Here is a 19,143-nt window from a genome sequence, read left to right on the forward strand (position 1 = left end):
TGATTAGAACTTCTCTCTTTTATTCAATGTGTCCAGCTCCATACATTCATTGACTCAAACAAACTGCATTCGTTCATTCAATGAAACAAACGTTATTCATAGCTTCGCTTCTCTCATTCATTCAATCCCTCAACTTAACTCATTCATTGTAAGAAACAAAATGTATTCGTTCAATTGTTGAATTAAGCCTCAAACATACATTCAATGAATCAAACGTTTTTCATTGATTCAATGAAACAAACTTCACGAGATGATTCAATGATTAGAACTCCTCTGTTGTATTCAATATCTCTAGCTTAATACAGTCACTGAAAGAAACAAACTGTATTCATTCATTCAATGAACAAACGTTATTCATTGATTAAATGAGTTGAGCTTCTCTCATTCATTCAATGCTTCAAGCTTAACTCATACATTTTAAGAAACAAAATGTATTCGTTCGATTGCTGAATTAAGCCTCAAACATACATTCAATGAATGAAACGTTTTTCATTGATTCAATGAAACAAACTTAACTCATTCTTTGTAAGAAACAAAATGTATTCGTTCGATTGCTGAATTAAGCCTCAAACATACATTCAATGAATGAAACGTTTTTCATTGATTCAATGAAACAAACTGCACAAGATGATTCAATGATTAGAACTTCTCTCTTTCATTCATTGTCTCCAGCGTCAGACATTCATTGACAGAAACAAACTGTATTCATTCATTCAATGAAACAAACGTTATTCATTCATTCAATGAGTTGAGCTTCTCTCATTCATTCAATGCCTCAAGATTATTTCAATCATTGTAAGAAACAAAATGCATTCGTTCAATTGTTGAATTCAGTTTCAAACATACATTCAATGAATCAAACGTTTTTAATTGATTCAATGAAACAAACTTAACTCATTCTTTGTAAGAAACAAAATGTATTCGTTCAATTGTTGAATTAAGCCTCAAACATACATTCAATGAATCAAACGTTTTTCATTGATTCAATGAAACAAACTTCACGAGATGATTCAATGATTAGAACTCCTCTGTTGTATTCAATATCTCTAGCTTAATACAGTCACTGAAAGAAACAAACTGTATTCATTCATTCAATGAACAAACGTTATTCATTGATTAAATGAGTTGAGCTTCTCTCATTCATTCAATGCTTCAAGCTTAACTCATACATTTTAAGAAACAAAATGTATTCGTTCGATTGCTGAATTAAGCCTCAAACATACATTCAATGAATGAAACGTTTTTCATTGATTCAATGAAACAAACTTAACTCATTCTTTGTAAGAAACAAAATGTATTCGTTCGATTGCTGAATTAAGCCTCAAACATACATTCAATGAATGAAACGTTTTTCATTGATTCAATGAAACAAACTGCACAAGATGATTCAATGATTAGAACTTCTCTCTTTCATTCATTGTCTCCAGCGTCAGACATTCATTGACAGAAACAAACTGCATTCATTCATTCAATGAAACAAACGTTATTTATTCATTCAATGAGTTGAGTTTCTCTCATTCCTTCAATGCCTCACGCTTAACTCATTCATTGTAAGAAACAAAATGCATTCGTTCAATTGTTGAATTCAGTTTCAAACATACATTCAATGAATCAAACGTTTTTAATTGATTCAATGAAACAAACTTAACTCATTCTTTGTAAGAAACAAAATGTATTCGTTCAATTGTTGAATTAAGCCTCAAACATACATTCAATGAATCAAACGTTTTCATTGATTCAATGAAACAATCTGCACGAGATGATTCAATGATTGGAACTTCTCTCTTTCATTCAATGTCTCCAGCGTCAGACATTTATTGACAGAAACAAACTGTATTCATTCATTCAATGAAACAAACGTTATTCATTGATTCAATGAGTTGAGCTTCTCTCATTCATTAAATGCCTCAAGCTTCACTCAATCAGTGAAAGAAACAAACCGTATTCGTTCAATTGTTGTATGAAACATCCATCATACTTTCAATGAATCAAACGTTATTCATTGATTCAATGAAACAAACTGCCCGAGATGATTCAATAATTATTCCTTCTCTCTTTCATTCAATTTCTCCTGGTAAATCCATTCAATGAAAGAAATATACCATATTCATTCATTCAATGTACGAAACGTTCGTGTTCGGGTTAGGGTTAGGGTTAGCATTAGGTTTAGGGTTAGGGTTAGGGTTAGTGTTTGGGTTAGGCCTCAAATTCGTTCGATTGCTGAATTAAGCCTCAAACATACATTCAATGAATGAAACGTTTTTCATTGATTCAATGAAACAAACTTAACTCGTTCGTTGTAAGAAACAAAATGTATTCGTTCGATTGTTGAATTATGCCTCAAACATACATTCAATGAATGAAACGTTTTTCATTGATTCAATGAAACAATCTGTACGAGATGATTCAATGATTAGAACTTCTCTCTTTCATTCATTGTCTCCAGCGTCAGACATTCATTGACAGAAACAAACTGTATTCATTCATTCAATGAGTTGAGCTTCTCTCATTCATTGAATGCCTCAATCTTTACTCATTCAGTGTAAGAAACAAAATGTAGTCGATCAATTGTTGAATTAAGCTTCAAACATACATTCAATGAAACAAACTGCGAGAGATGATTCAATAAACATACCTCCGATCTTTCATTCAATGTCTTCAACCATATCATTCGTTGAAAGAAACAAACTGTATTCATTCAATGAAACAAACGTCATTCATTGATTCAATGAGTTGAGCTTCTCTCATTCTTTCAATGCCTCAAGCTTAAATCATTCATTGTAAGAAACAAAATGTAGTCGTTCAATTGTTGAATTAAGCTTCGAACATACATTCAATGATTCAAACGCTTTTCATTGATTGAATCAAACAAACTGCAAGAGTTGATTCAATGATTAGAACTTCTCTCTTTTATTCAATGTGTCCAGCTCCATACATTCATTGACTCAAACAAACTGCATTCGTTCATTCAATGAAACAAACGTTATTCATAGCTTCGCTTCTCTCATTCATTCAATGCCTCAACTTAACTCATTCATTGTAAGAAACAAAATGTATTCGTTCAATTTTTGAATTAAGCCTCAAACATACATTCAATGAATCAAACGTTTTTCATTGATTCAATGAAACAAACTGCACGAGATAATTCAATGATTAGAACTTCCCTCTTTCATTCATTGTCTCCAGCGTCAGACATTCATTGACAGAAACAAACTGTATTCATTCATTCAATGAAACAAACGTTATTCATTCATTCAATGAGTTGAGCTTCTCTCATTCATTCAATGCCTCAAGCTTAACTCAATCATTGGAAGAAACAAAATGTAGTCGTTCAATTGTTGTATGAAACATCCATCGTACTTTCAATGAATCAAACGTTGTTGTTTGATTAAATGAAACAAACTGCACGAGGTGATTCAATAAACACAGCTTCGCTCTTTCATTCAATATCACCAGATAAAATCATTCATTGAATGAAACTAACTATATTCATTGATTGAAACAAACGTTATTCAGTGATTCAATGAGGTGAGCTTCTCTTATTCATTCAATGCCTCAAGCTTAACTCAATCATTGAATGAAACAAACCGTATTCGTCCAATTGTTGAATGAAACATCCATCATACTTTTAATGAATCAAACGTTATTCATTGATTCAAACAAACTGCACGAGATGATTCAATAATTATAGCTTCTCTCATTCATTCAATGTCTCCAGCCAAATACATTCATTGACAGAAACAAACTATATCATTCAATGATACAAACGTTATTCATTGCTTCAATGAGTTGAGCTTCTCTCATTCCTTCAATGCCTCAAGCTTAACTCATTCATTGTAAGAAACAAAATGTATTCGTTCAATTGTTGAATTCAGCCTCAAACATACATTCAATGAATCAAACGTTTTTCATTGATTCAATGAAACAAACTTAACTCATTCTTTGTAAGAAACAAAATGTATTCTATCAATTGTTGAATTAAGCCTCAAACATACATTCAATGAATCTAACGTTTTTCATTGATTCAATGAAACAAACTGCCCGAGATGATTCAATAATTATTCCTTCTCTCTTTCATTCAATTTCTCCAACTTAATCCATTCAATGAAAGAAACATACCATATTCATTCATTCAATGAAAGAAACGTTCGTGTTCGTGTTCGGGTTAGGGTTAGCGTTAGGCTTAGGGTTAGGGTTAGGGTTGTGTTATGGTTAGGGTCAGGGTTAGGGTCAGGGTACAGGTCAGGGTTTGGTTTAGGTTTAGGGTTAGCTGCTCTCATTCATTCAATGCCTCGAGCTTAACTCATTCATTGAAAGAAACATACGGTATTCATTCAATTGTTGAATGAAACTGCAATCGTACATTCAATGAATTTAACGTTATTCATTGATTCAATGCAAAAACCTGCACGAGGTGATTCAATGAACATGGCTCCGCTCTTTTATTTAACATCACCAGATAAAATCATTCATTGAAAGAAACTAACTGTATTCATTCATTGAAACAAACGTTATTCATTGATTCAATGAGTTGAGCTTCTCTTATTCATTCAATGCTCAAGCTTAACTCATTCATTGTAAGAAACAAAATGTAGTCGTTCAATTGTTGAATTAAGCTTCAAACATACATTCAATGAAACAAACTGCGCGAGATGATTCAATAAACATACCTCCGATCTTTCATTCAATGTCTTCAGCCATACCATTCGTTGAAAGAAACAAACTGTATTCATTCAATGAAACAAACGTCATTCATTGATTCAATGAGTTGAGCTTCTCTCATTCTTCAATGCCTCAAGCTTAAATCATTCATTGTAAGAAACAAAATGTAGTCGTTCAATTGTTGAATTAAGCTTCAACCATACATTCAATGATTCAAACGCTTTTCATTGATTGAATCAAACAAACTGCAAGAGTTGATTCAATGATTAGAACTTCTCTCTTTTATTCAATGTGTCCAGCTCCATACATTCATTGACTCAAACAAACTGCATTCGTTCATTCAATGAAACAAACGTTATTCATAGCTTCGCTTCTCTCCTTCATTCAATGCCTCAACTTAACTCATTCATTGTAAGAAAAAAAATGTATTCGTTCAATTTTTGAATTAAGCCTCAAACATACATTCAATGAATCAAACGTTTTTCATTGATTCAATGAAACAAACTTCACGAGATGATTCAATGATTAGAACTCCTCTGTTGTATTCAATATCTCTAGCTTAATACAGTCACTGAAATAAACAAACTGTATTCATTCATTCAATGAACAAACGTTATTCATTGATTAAATGAGTTGAGCTTCTCTCATTCATTCAATGCTTCAAGCTTAACTCATACATTGTAAGAAACAAAATGTATTCGTTCGATTGCTGAATTAAGCCTCAAACATACATTCAATGAATGAAACGTTTTTCATTGATTCAATGAAACAAACTTAACTCATTCTTTGTAAGAAACAAAATGTATTCGTTCGATTGCTGAATTAAGCCACAAATATACATTCAATGAATGAAACGTTTTTCATTGATTCAATGACACAAACTGCACGAGATGATTCAATGATTAGAACTTCTCTCTTTCATTCATTGTCTCCAGCGTCAGACATTCATTGACAGAAACAAACTGTATTCATTCATTCAAGGAAACAAACGTTATTTATTCATTCAATGAGTTGAGCTTCTCTCATTCCTTCAATGCCTCAAGCTTCACTCAATCAGTGAAAGAAACAAACCGTATTCGTTCAATTGTTGTATGAAACATCCACCATACTTTCAATGAATCAAACGTTATTCATTGATTCAATGAAACAAACTGCCCGAGATGATTCAATAATTATTCCTTCTCTCTTTCATTCAATTTCTCCTGCTTAATCCATTCAATGAAAGAAACATACCATATTCATTCATTCAATGTACGAAACGTTCGTGTTCGGGTTAGGGTTAGGGTTAGCATTAGGTTTAGGGTTAGGGTTAGGGTTAGTGTTAGGGTTAGGCCTCAAATTCGTTCCATTGCTGAATTAAGCCTCAAACATACATTCAATGAATGAAACGTTTTTCATTGATTCAATGAAACAAACTTAACTCGTTCTTTGTAAGAAACAAAATGTATTCGTTCCATTGCTGAATTATGCCTCAAACATACATTCAATGAATGAAACGTTTTTCATTGATTCAATGAAACAATCTGTACGAGATGATTCAATGATTAGAACTTCTCTCTTTCCTTCATTGTCTCCAGCGTCAGACATTCATTGACAGAAACAAACTGTATTCATTCATTCAATGAGTTGAGCTTCTCTCATTCATTGAATGCCTCAATCTTTACTCATTCAGTGTAAGAAACAAAATGTAGTCGATCAATTGTTGAATTAAGCTTCAAACATACATTCAATGAAACAAACTGCGAGAGATGATTCAATAAACATACCTCCGATCTTTCATTCAATGTCTTCAACCATACCATTCGTTGAAAGAAACAAACTGTATTCATTCAATGAAACAAACGTCATTCATTGATTCAATGAGTTGAGCTTCTCTCATTCTTTCAATGCCTCAAGCTTAAATCATTCATTGTAAGAAACAGAATGTAGTCGTTCAATTGTTGAATTAAGCTTCGAACATACATTCAATGATTCAAACGCTTTTCATTGATTGAATCAAACAAACTGCAAGAGTTGATTCAATGATTAGAACTTCTCTCTTTTATTCAATGTGTCAAGCTCCATACATTCATTGACTCAAACAAACTGCATTCGTTCATTCAATGAAACAAACGTTATTCATAGCTTCGCTTCTCTCATTCATTCAATGCCTCAACTTAACTCATTCATTGTAAGAAACAAAATGTATTCGTTCAATTTTTGAATTAAGCCTCAAACATACATTCAATGAATCAAACGTTTTTCATTGATTCAATGAAACAAACTTCACGAGATGATTCAATGATTAGAACTCCTCTGTTGTATTCAATATCTCTAGCTTAATACAGTCACTGAAAGAAACAAACTGTATTCATTCATTCAATGAACAAACGTTATTCATTGATTAAATGAGTTGAGCTTCTCTCATTCATTCAATGCTTCAAGCTTAACTCATACATTTTAAGAAACAAAATGTATTCGTTCGATTGCTGAATTAAGCCTCAAACATACATTCAATGAATGAAACGTTTTTCATTGATTCAATGAAACAAACTTAACTCATTCTTTGTAAGAAACAAAATGTATTCGTTCGATTGCTGAATTAAGCCTCAAACATACATTCAATGAATGAAACGTTTTTCATTGATTCAATGAAACAAACTGCACAAGATGATTCAATGATTAGAACTTCTCTCTTTCATTCATTGTCTCCAGCGTCAGACATTCATTGACAGAAACAAACTGCATTCATTCATTCAATGAAACAAACGTTATTTATTCATTCAATGAGTTGAGCTTCTCTCATTCCTTCAATGCCTCACGCTTAACTCATTCATTGTAAGAAACAAAATGCATTCGTTCAATTGTTGAATTCAGTTTCAAACATACATTCAATGAATCAAACGTTTTTCATTGATTCAATGAAACAAACTTAACTCATTCTTTGTAAGAAACAAAATGTATTCGTTCAATTGTTGAATTAAGCCTCAAACATACATTCAATGAATCAAACGTTTTCATTGATTCAATGAAACAATCTGCACGAGATGATTCAATGATTGGAACTTCTCTCTTTCATTCAATGTCTCCAGCGTCAGACATTTATTGACAGAAACAAACTGTATTCATTCATTCAATGAAACAAACGTTATTCATTGATTCAATGAGTTGAGCTTCTCTCATTCATTAAATGCCTCAAGCTTCACTCAATCAGTGAAAGAAACAAACCGTATTCGTTCAATTGTTGTATGAAACATCCATCATACTTTCAATGAATCAAACGTTATTCATTGATTCAATGAAACAAACTGCCCGAGATGATTCAATAATTATTCCTTCTCTCTTTCATTCAATTTCTCCTGGTAAATCCATTCAATGAAAGAAATATACCATATTCATTCATTCAATGTACGAAACGTTCGTGTTCGGGTTAGGGTTAGGGTTAGCATTAGGTTTAGGGTTAGGGTTAGGGTTAGTGTTTGGGTTAGGCCTCAAATTCGTTCGATTGCTGAATTAAGCCTCAAACATACATTCAATGAATGAAACGTTTTTCATTGATTCAATGAAACAAACTTAACTCGTTCTTTGTAAGAAACAAAATGTATTCGTTCGATTGTTGAATTATGCCTCAAACATACATTCAATGAATGAAACGTTTTTCATTGATTCAATGAAACAATCTGTACGAGATGATTCAATGATTAGAACTTCTCTCTTTCATTCATTGTCTCCAGCGTCAGACATTCATTGACAGAAACAAACTGTATTCATTCATTCAATGAGTTGAGCTTCTCTCATTCATTGAATGCCTCAATCTTTACTCATTCAGTGTAAGAAACAAAATGTAGTCGATCAATTGTTGAATTAAGCTTCAAACATACATTCAATGAAACAAACTGCGCGAGATGATTCAATAAACATACCTCCGATCTTTCATTCAATGTCTTCAGCCATACCATTCGTTGAACGAAACAAACTGTATTCATTCAATGAAACAAACGTCATTCGTTGATTCAATGAGTTGAGCTTCTCTCATTCTTTCAATGCCTCAAGCTTAAATCATTCATTGTAAGAAACAAAATGTAGTCGTTCAATTGTTGAATTAAGCTTCAAACATACATTCAATGATTCAAACGCTTTTCATTGATTGAATCAAACAAACTGCAAGAGTTGATTCAATGATTAGAACTTCTCTCTTTTATTCAATGTGTCCAGCTCCATACATTCATTGACTCAAACAAACTGCATTCGTTCATTCAATGAAACAAACGTTATTCATAGCTTCGCTTCTCTCATTCATTCAATGCCTCAACTTAACTCATTCATTGTAAGAAACAAAATGTATTCGTTCAATTGTTGAATTAAGCCTCAAACATACATTCAATGAATCAAACGTTTTTCATTGATTCAATGAAACAAACTTCACGAGATGATTCAATGATTAGAACTCCTCTGTTGTATTCAATATCTCTAGCTTAATACAGTCACTGAAAGAAACAAACTGTATTCATTCATTCAATGAACAAACGTTATTCATTGATTAAATGAGTTGAGCTTCTCTCATTCATTCAATGCTTCAAGCTTAACTCATACATTTTAAGAAACAAAATGTATTCGTTCGATTGCTGAATTAAGCCTCAAACATACATTCAATGAATGAAACGTTTTTCATTGATTCAATGAAACAAACTTAACTCATTCTTTGTAAGAAACAAAATGTATTCGTTCGATTGCTGAATTAAGCCTCAAACATACATTCAATGAATCAAACGTTTTTCATTGATTCAATGAAACAAACTGCACGAGATGATTCAATGATTAGAACTTCCCTCTTTCATTCATTGTCTCCAGCGTCAGACATTCATTGACAGAAACAAACTGTATTCATTCATTCAATGAAACAAACGTTATTCATTCATTCAATGAGTTGAGCTTCTCTCATTCATTCAATGCCTCAAGCTTAACTCAATCATTGGAAGAAACAAAATGTAGTCGTTCAATTGTTGTATGAAACATCCATCGTACTTTCAATGAATCAAACGTTGTTGTTTGATTAAATGAAACAAACTGCACGAGGTGATTCAATAAACACAGCTTCGCTCTTTCATTCAATATCACCAGATAAAATCATTCATTGAATGAAACTAACTATATGCATTGATTGAAACAAACGTTATTCAGTGATTCAATGAGTTGAGCTTCTCTTATTCATTCAATGCCTCAAGCTTAACTCAATCATTGAATGAAACAAACCGTATTCGTCCAATTGTTGAATGAAACATCCATCATACTTTTAATGAATCAAACGTTATTCATTGATTCAAACAAACTGCACGAGATGATTCAATAATTATAGCTTCTCTCTTTCATTCAATGTCTCCAGCCAAATACATTCATTGACAGAAACAAACTATATCATTCAATGATACAAACGTTATTCATTGATTCAATGAGTTGAGTTTCTCTCATTCTTTCTACGCCTCAAGACGAACTCATTCTTTCTAAGAAACAAAACGTAGTCGTTCAATTGTTGAATTAAGCTTCAAACATACATTCAGTGATTTAAACGCTTTTGATTGATTCAATGAAACAAACTGCACGAGATGATTCAATAATTATAGCTTCTCTCTTTCATTCAATGTCTCCAGCCAAATACATTCATTGACAGAAACAAACTATATCATTCAATGATACAAACGTTATTCATTGCTTCAATGAGTTGAGCTTCTCTCATTCCTTCAATGCCTCAAGCTAAACTCATTCATTGTAAGAAACAAAATGTATTCGTTCAATTGTTGAATTCAGCCTCAAACATACATTCAATGAATCAAACGTTTTTCATTGATTCAATGAAACAAACTTAACTCATTCTTTGTAAGAAACAAAATGTATTCGTTCAATTGTTGAATTAAGCCTCAAACATACATTCAATGAATGAAACGTTTTTCATTGATTCAATGAAACAAACTGCCCGAGATGATTCAATAATTATTCCTTCTCTCTTTCATTCAATTTCTCCAACTTAATCCATTCAATGAAAGAAACATACCATATTCATTCATTCAATGAAAGAAACGTTCGTGTTCGTGTTCGGGTTAGGGTTAGCGTTAGGCTTAGGGTTAGGGTTAGGGTTGTGTTATGGTTAGGGTCAGGGTTAGGGTCAGGGTACAGGTCAGGGTTTGGTTTAGGTTTAGGGTTAGCTGCTCTCATTCATTCAATGCCTCGAGCTTAACTCATTCATTGAAAGAAACATACGGTATTCATTCAATTGTTGAATGAAACTGCAATCGTACATTCAATGAATTTAACGTTATTCATTGATTCAATGCAAAAACCTGCACGAGGTGATTCAATGAACATGGCTCCGCTCTTTTATTTAACATCACCAGATAAAATCATTCATTGAAAGAAACTAACTGTATTCATTCATTGAAACAAACGTTATTCATTGATTCAATGAGTTGAGCTTCTCTTATTCATTCAATGCTCAAGCTTAACTCATTCATTGTAAGAAACAAAATGTAGTCGTTCAATTGTTGAATTAAGCTTCAAACATACATTCAATGAAACAAACTGCGCGAGATGATTCAATAAACATACCTCCGATCTTTCATTCAATGTCTTCAGCCATACCATTCGTTGAAAGAAACAAACTGTATTCATTCAATGAAACAAACGTCATTCATTGATTCAATGAGTTGAGCTTCTCTCATTCTTTCAATGCCTCAAGCTTAAATCATTCATTGTAAGAAACAAAATGTAGTCGTTCAATTGTTGAATTAAGCTTCAAACATACATTCAATGATTCAAACGCTTTTCATTGATTGAATCAAACAAACTGTACGAGTTGATTCAATGATTAGAACTTCTCTCTTTTATTCAATGTGTCCAGCTCCATACATTCATTGACTCAAACAAACTGCATTCGTTCATTCAATGAAACAAACGTTATTCATTGCTTCGCTTCTCTCATTCATTCAATGCCTCAACTTAACTCATTCATTGTAAGAAACAAAATGTATTCGTTCAATTGTTGAATTAAGCCTCAAACATACATTCAATGAATGAAACGTTTTTCATTGATTCAATGAAACAAACTGCACGAGATGATTCAATGATTAGAACTTCTCTCTTTCATTCATTGTCTCCAGTGTCAGACATTCATTGACAGAAACAAACTGTATTCATTCATTCAATGAAACAAACGTTATTCATTCATTCAATGAGTTGAGCTTCTCTCATTCATTCAATGCCTCAAGCTTAACTCAATCATTGGAAGAAACAAAATGTAGTCGTTCAATTGTTGTATGAAACATCCATCGTACTTTCAATGAATCAAACGTTGTTGTTTGATTAAATGAAACAAACTGCACGAGGTGATTCAATAAACACAGCTTCGCTCTTTCATTCAATATCACCAGATAAAATCATTCATTGAATGAAACTAACTATATGCATTGATTGAAACAAACGTTATTCAGTGATTCAATGAGTTGAGCTTCTCTTATTCATTCAATGCCTCAAGCTTAACTCAATCATTGAATGAAACAAACCGTATTCGTCCAATTGTTGAATGAAACATCCATCATACTTTTAATGAATCAAACGTTATTCATTGATTCAAACAAACTGCACGAGATGATTCAATAATTATAGCTTCTCTCTTTCATTCAATGTCTCCAGCCAAATACATTCATTGACAGAAACAAACTATATCATTCAATGATACAAACGTTATTCATTGATTCAATGAGTTGAGTTTCTCTCATTCTTTCTACGCCTCAAGACGAACTCATTCTTTCTAAGAAACAAAACGTAGTCGTTCAATTGTTGAATTAAGCTTCAAACATACATTCAGTGATTTAAACGCTTTTGATTGATTCAATGAAACAAACTGCACGAGATGATTCAATAATTATAGCTTCTCTCTTTCATTCAATGTCTCCAGCCAAATACATTCATTGACAGAAACAAACTATATCATTCAATGATACAAACGTTATTCATTGCTTCAATGAGTTGAGCTTCTCTCATTCCTTCAATGCCTCAAGCTAAACTCATTCATTGTAAGAAACAAAATGTATTCGTTCAATTGTTGAATTCAGCCTCAAACATACATTCAATGAATCAAACGTTTTTCATTGATTCAATGAAACAAACTTAACTCATTCTTTGTAAGAAACAAAATGTATTCGTTCAATTGTTGAATTAAGCCTCAAACATACATTCAATGAATGAAACGTTTTTCATTGATTCAATGAAACAAACTGCCCGAGATGATTCAATAATTATTCCTTCTCTCTTTCATTCAATTTCTCCAACTTAATCCATTCAATGAAAGAAACATACCATATTCATTCATTCAATGAAAGAAACGTTCGTGTTCGTGTTCGGGTTAGGGTTAGCGTTAGGCTTAGGGTTAGGGTTAGGGTTGTGTTATGGTTAGGGTCAGGGTTAGGGTCAGGGTACAGGTCAGGGTTTGGTTTAGGTTTAGGGTTAGCTGCTCTCATTCATTCAATGCCTCGAGCTTAACTCATTCATTGAAAGAAACATACGGTATTCATTCAATTGTTGAATGAAACTGCAATCGTACATTCAATGAATTTAACGTTATTCATTGATTCAATGCAAAAACCTGCACGAGGTGATTCAATGAACATGGCTCCGCTCTTTTATTTAACATCACCAGATAAAATCATTCATTGAAAGAAACTAACTGTATTCATTCATTGAAACAAACGTTATTCATTGATTCAATGAGTTGAGCTTCTCTTATTCATTCAATGCTCAAGCTTAACTCATTCATTGTAAGAAACAAAATGTAGTCGTTCAATTGTTGAATTAAGCTTCAAACATACATTCAATGAAACAAACTGCGCGAGATGATTCAATAAACATACCTCCGATCTTTCATTCAATGTCTTCAGCCATACCATTCGTTGAAAGAAACAAACTGTATTCATTCAATGAAACAAACGTCATTCATTGATTCAATGAGTTGAGCTTCTCTCATTCTTTCAATGCCTCAAGCTTAAATCATTCATTGTAAGAAACAAAATGTAGTCGTTCAATTGTTGAATTAAGCTTCAAACATACATTCAATGATTCAAACGCTTTTCATTGATTGAATCAAACAAACTGTACGAGTTGATTCAATGATTAGAACTTCTCTCTTTTATTCAATGTGTCCAGCTCCATACATTCATTGACTCAAACAAACTGCATTCGTTCATTCAATGAAACAAACGTTATTCATTGCTTCGCTTCTCTCATTCATTCAATGCCTCAACTTAACTCATTCATTGTAAGAAACAAAATGTATTCGTTCAATTGTTGAATTAAGCCTCAAACATACATTCAATGAATGAAACGTTTTTCATTGATTCAATGAAACAAACTGCACGAGATGATTCAATGATTAGAACTTCTCTCTTTCATTCATTGTCTCCAGCGTCAGACATTCATTGACAGAAACAAACTGTATTCATTCATTCAATGAAACAAACGTTATTCATTCATTCAATGAGTTGAGCTTCTCTCATTCATTCAATGCCTCAAGCTTAACTCAATCATTGGAAGAAACAAAATGTAGTTGTTCAATTGTTGTATGAAAAATCCATCGTACTTTCAATGAATCAAACGTTGTTGATTGATTAAATGAAACAAACTGCACGAGGTGATTCAATAAACACAGCTTCGCTCTTTCATTCAATATCACCAGATAAAATCATTCATTGAATGAAACTAACTATATTCATTGATTGAAACAAACGTTATTCATTGATTCAATGAGTTGAGCTTCTCTTATTCATTCAATGCCTCAAGCTTAACTCAATCATTGAATGAAACAAACCGTATTCGTCCAATTGTTGAATGAAACATCCATCATACTTTTAATGAATCAAACGTTATTCATTGATTCAAACAAACTACACGAGATGATTCAATAATTATAGCTTCTCTCTTTCATTCAATGTCTCCAGCCAAATACATTCATTGACAGAAACAAACTATATCATTCAATGATACAAACGTTATTCATTGCTTCAATGAGTTGAGCTTCTCTCATTCCTTCAATGCCTCAAGCTTAACTCATTCATTGTAAGAAACAAAATGTATTCGTTCAATTGTTGAATTCAGCCTCAAACATACATTCAATGAATCAAACGTTTTTCATTGATTCATTGAAACAAACTTCACTCATTCTTTGTAAGAAACAAAATGTATTCGTTCAATTGTTGAATTAAGCCTCAAACATACATTCAATGAATCAAACGTTTTTCATTGATTCAATGAAACAAACTGCCCGAGATGATTCAATAATTATTCCTTCTCTCTTTCATTCAATTTCTCCAACTTAATCCATTCAATGAAAGAAACATACCATATTCATTCATTCAATGAAAGAAACGTTCGTGTTCGGGTTAGGGTTAGGGTTAGCGTTAGGCTTAGGGTTAGGGTTAGGGTTGTGTTATGGTTAGGGTCAGGGTTAGGGTCAGGGTACAGGTCAGGGTTTGGTTTAGGTTTAGGGTTAGCTGCTCTCATTCATTCAATGCCTCGAGCTTAACTCATTCATTGAAAGAAACATACGGTATTCATTCAATTGTTGAATGAAACTGCAATCGTACATTCAATGAATTTAACGTTATTCATTGATTCAATGCAAAAACCTGCACGAGGTGATTCAATGAACATGGCTCCGCTCTTTCATTTAACATCACCAGATAAAATCATTCATTGAAAGAAATTAACTGTATTCATTCATTGAAACAAACGTTATTCATTGATTCAATGAGTTGAGCTTCTCTTATTCATTCAATGCTCAAGCTTAACTCATTCATTGTAAGAAACAAAATGTAGTCGTTCAATTGTTGAATTAAGCTTCAAACATACATTCAATGATTCAAACGCTTTTCATTGATTGAATCAAACAAACTGCAAGAGTTGATTCAATGATTAGAACTTCTCTCTTTTATTCAATGTGTCCAGCTCCATACATTCATTGACTCAAACAAACTGCATTCGTTCATTCAATGAAACAAACGTTATTCATAGCTTCGCTTCTCTCATTCATTCAATGCCTCAACTTAACTCATTCATTGTAAGAAACAAAATGTATTCGTTCAATTTTTGAATTAAGCCTCAAACATACATTCAATTAATCAAACGTTTTTCATTGATTCAATGAAACAAACTTCACGAGATGATTCAATGATTAGAACTCCTCTGTTTCATTCATTGTCTCCAGCGTCAGACATTCATTGACAGAAACAAACTGTATTCATTCATTCAATGAAACAAACGTTATTCATTCATTCAATGAGTTGAGCTTCTCTCATTCATTCAATGCCTCAAGCTTAACTCAATCATTGGAAGAAACAAAATGTAGTCGTTCAATTGTTGTATGAAACATCCATCGTACTTTCAATGAATCAAACGTTGTTGTTTGATTAAATGAAACAAACTGCACGAGGTGATTCAATAAACACAGCTTCGCTCTTTCATTCAATATCACCAGATAAAATCATTCATTGAATGAAACTAACTATATGCATTGATTGAAACAAACGTTATTCAGTGATTCAATGAGTTGAGCTTCTCTTATTCATTCAATGCCTCAAGCTTAACTCAATCATTGAATGAAACAAACCGTATTCGTCCAATTGTTGAATGAAACATCCATCATACTTTTAATGAATCAAACGTTATTCATTGATTCAAACAAACTGCACGAGATGATTCAATAATTATAGCTTCTCTCTTTCATTCAATGTCTCCAGCCAAATACATTCATTGACAGAAACAAACTATATCATTCAATGATACAAACGTTATTCATTGATTCAATGAGTTGAGTTTCTCTCATTCTTTCTACGCCTCAAGACGAACTCATTCTTTCTAAGAAACAAAACGTAGTCGTTCAATTGTTGAATTAAGCTTCAAACATACATTCAGTGATTTAAACGCTTTTGATTGATTCAATGAAACAAACTGCACGAGATGATTCAATAATTATAGCTTCTCTCTTTCATTCAATGTCTCCAGCCAAATACATTCATTGACAGAAACAAACTATATCATTCAATGATACAAACGTTATTCATTGCTTCAATGAGTTGAGCTTCTCTCATTCCTTCAATGCCTCAAGCTTAACTCATTCATTGTAAGAAACAAAATGTATTCGTTCAATTGTTGAATTCAGCCTCAAACATACATTCAATGAATCAAACGTTTTTCATTGATTCAATGAAACAAACTTAACTCATTCTTTGTAAGAAACAAAATGTATTCGTTCAATTGTTGAATTAAGCCTCAAACATACATTCAATGAATGAAACGTTTTTCATTGATTCAATGAAACAAACTGCCCGAGATGATTCAATAATTATTCCTTCTCTCTTTCATTCAATTTCTCCAACTTAATCCATTCAATGAAAGAAACATACCATATTCATTCATTCAATGAAAGAAACGTTCGTGTTCGTGTTCGGGTTAGGGTTAGCGTTAGGCTTAGGGTTAGGGTTAGGGTTGTGTTATGGTTAGGGTCAGGGTTAGGGTCAGGGTACAGGTCAGGGTTTGGTTTAGGTTTAGGGTTAGCTGCTCTCATTCATTCAATGCCTCGAGCTTAACTCATTCATTGAAAGAAACATACGGTATTCATTCAATTGTTGAATGAAACTGCAATCGTACATTCAATGAATTTAACGTTAATCATTGATTCAATGCAAAAACCTGCACGAGGTGATTCAATGAACATGGCTCCGCTCTTTTATTTAACATCACCAGATAAAATCATTCATTGAAAGAAACTAACTGTATTCATTCATTGAAACAAACGTTATTCATTGATTCAATGAGTTGAGCTTCTCTTATTCATTCAATGCTCAAGCTTAACTCATTCATTGTAAGAAACAAAATGTAGTCGTTCAATTGTTGAATTAAGCTTCAAACATACATTCAATGAAACAAACTGCGCGAGATGATTCAATAGACATACCTCCGATCTTTCATTCAATGTCTTCAGCCATACCATTCGTTGAAAGAAACAAACTGTATTCATTCAATGAAACAAACGTCATTCATTGATTCAATGAGTTGAGCTTCTCTCATTCTTTCAATGCCTCAAGCTTAAATCATTCATTGTAAGAAACAAAATGTAGTCGTTCAATTGTTGAATTAAGCTTCAAACATACATTCAATGATTCAAACGCTTTTCATTGATTGAATCAAACAAACTGTACGAGTTGATTCAATGATTAGAACTTCTCTCTTTTATTCAATGTGTCCAGCTCCATACATTCATTGACTCAAACAAACTGCATTCGTTCATTCAATGAAACAAACGTTATTCATTGCTTCGCTTCTCTCATTCATTCAATGCCTCAACTTAACTCATTCATTGTAAGAAACAAAATGTATTCGTTCAATTGTTGAATTAAGCCTCAAACATACATTCAATGAATGAAACGTTTTTCATTGATTCAATGAAACAAACTGCACGAGATGATTCAATGATTAGAACTTCTCTCTTTCATTCATTGTCTCCAGCGTCAGACATTCATTGACAGAAACAAACTGTATTCATTCATTCAATGAAACAAACGTTATTCATTCATTCAATGAGTTGAGCTTCTCTCATTCATTCAATGCCTCAAGCTTAACTCAATCATTGGAAGAAACAAAATGTAGTTGTTCAATTGTTGTATGAAAAATCCATCGTACTTTCAATGAATCAAACGTTGTTGATTGATTAAATGAAACAAACTGCACGAGGTGATTCAATAAACACAGCTTCGCTCTTTCATTCAATATCACCAGATAAAATCATTCATTGAATGAAACTAACTATATTCATTGATTGAAACAAACGTTATTCATTGATTCAATGAGTTGAGCTTCTCTTATTCATTCAATGCCTCAAGCTTAACTCAATCATTGAATGAAACAAACCGTATTCGTCCAATTGTTGAATGAAACATCCATCATACTTTTAATGAATCAAACGTTATTCATTGATTCAAACAAACTACACGAGATGATTCAATAATTATAGCTTCTCTCTTTCATTCAATGTCTCCAGCCAAATACATTCATTGACAGAAACAAACTATATCATTCAATGATACAAACGTTATTCATTGCTTCAATGAGTTGAGCTTCTCTCATTCCTTCAATGCCTCAAGCTTAACTCATTCATTGTAAGAAACAAAATGTATTCGTTCAATTGTTGAATTCAGCCTCAAACATACATTCAATGAATCAAACGTTTTTCATTGATTCATTGAAACAAACTTCACTCATTCTTTGTAAGAAACAAAATGTATTCGTTCAATTGTTGAATTAAGCCTCAAACATACATTCAATGAATCAAACGTTTTTCATTGATTCAATGAAACAAACTGCCCGAGATGATTCAATAATTATTCCTTCTCTCTTTCATTCAATTTCTCCAACTTAATCCATTCAATGAAAGAAACATACCATATTCATTCATTCAATGAA

Source organism: Chiloscyllium punctatum, chromosome 4 (genome assembly GCF_047496795.1).
Source record: "Chiloscyllium punctatum isolate Juve2018m chromosome 4, sChiPun1.3, whole genome shotgun sequence".
Taxonomy (NCBI): Eukaryota; Metazoa; Chordata; class Chondrichthyes; order Orectolobiformes; family Hemiscylliidae; genus Chiloscyllium; species Chiloscyllium punctatum.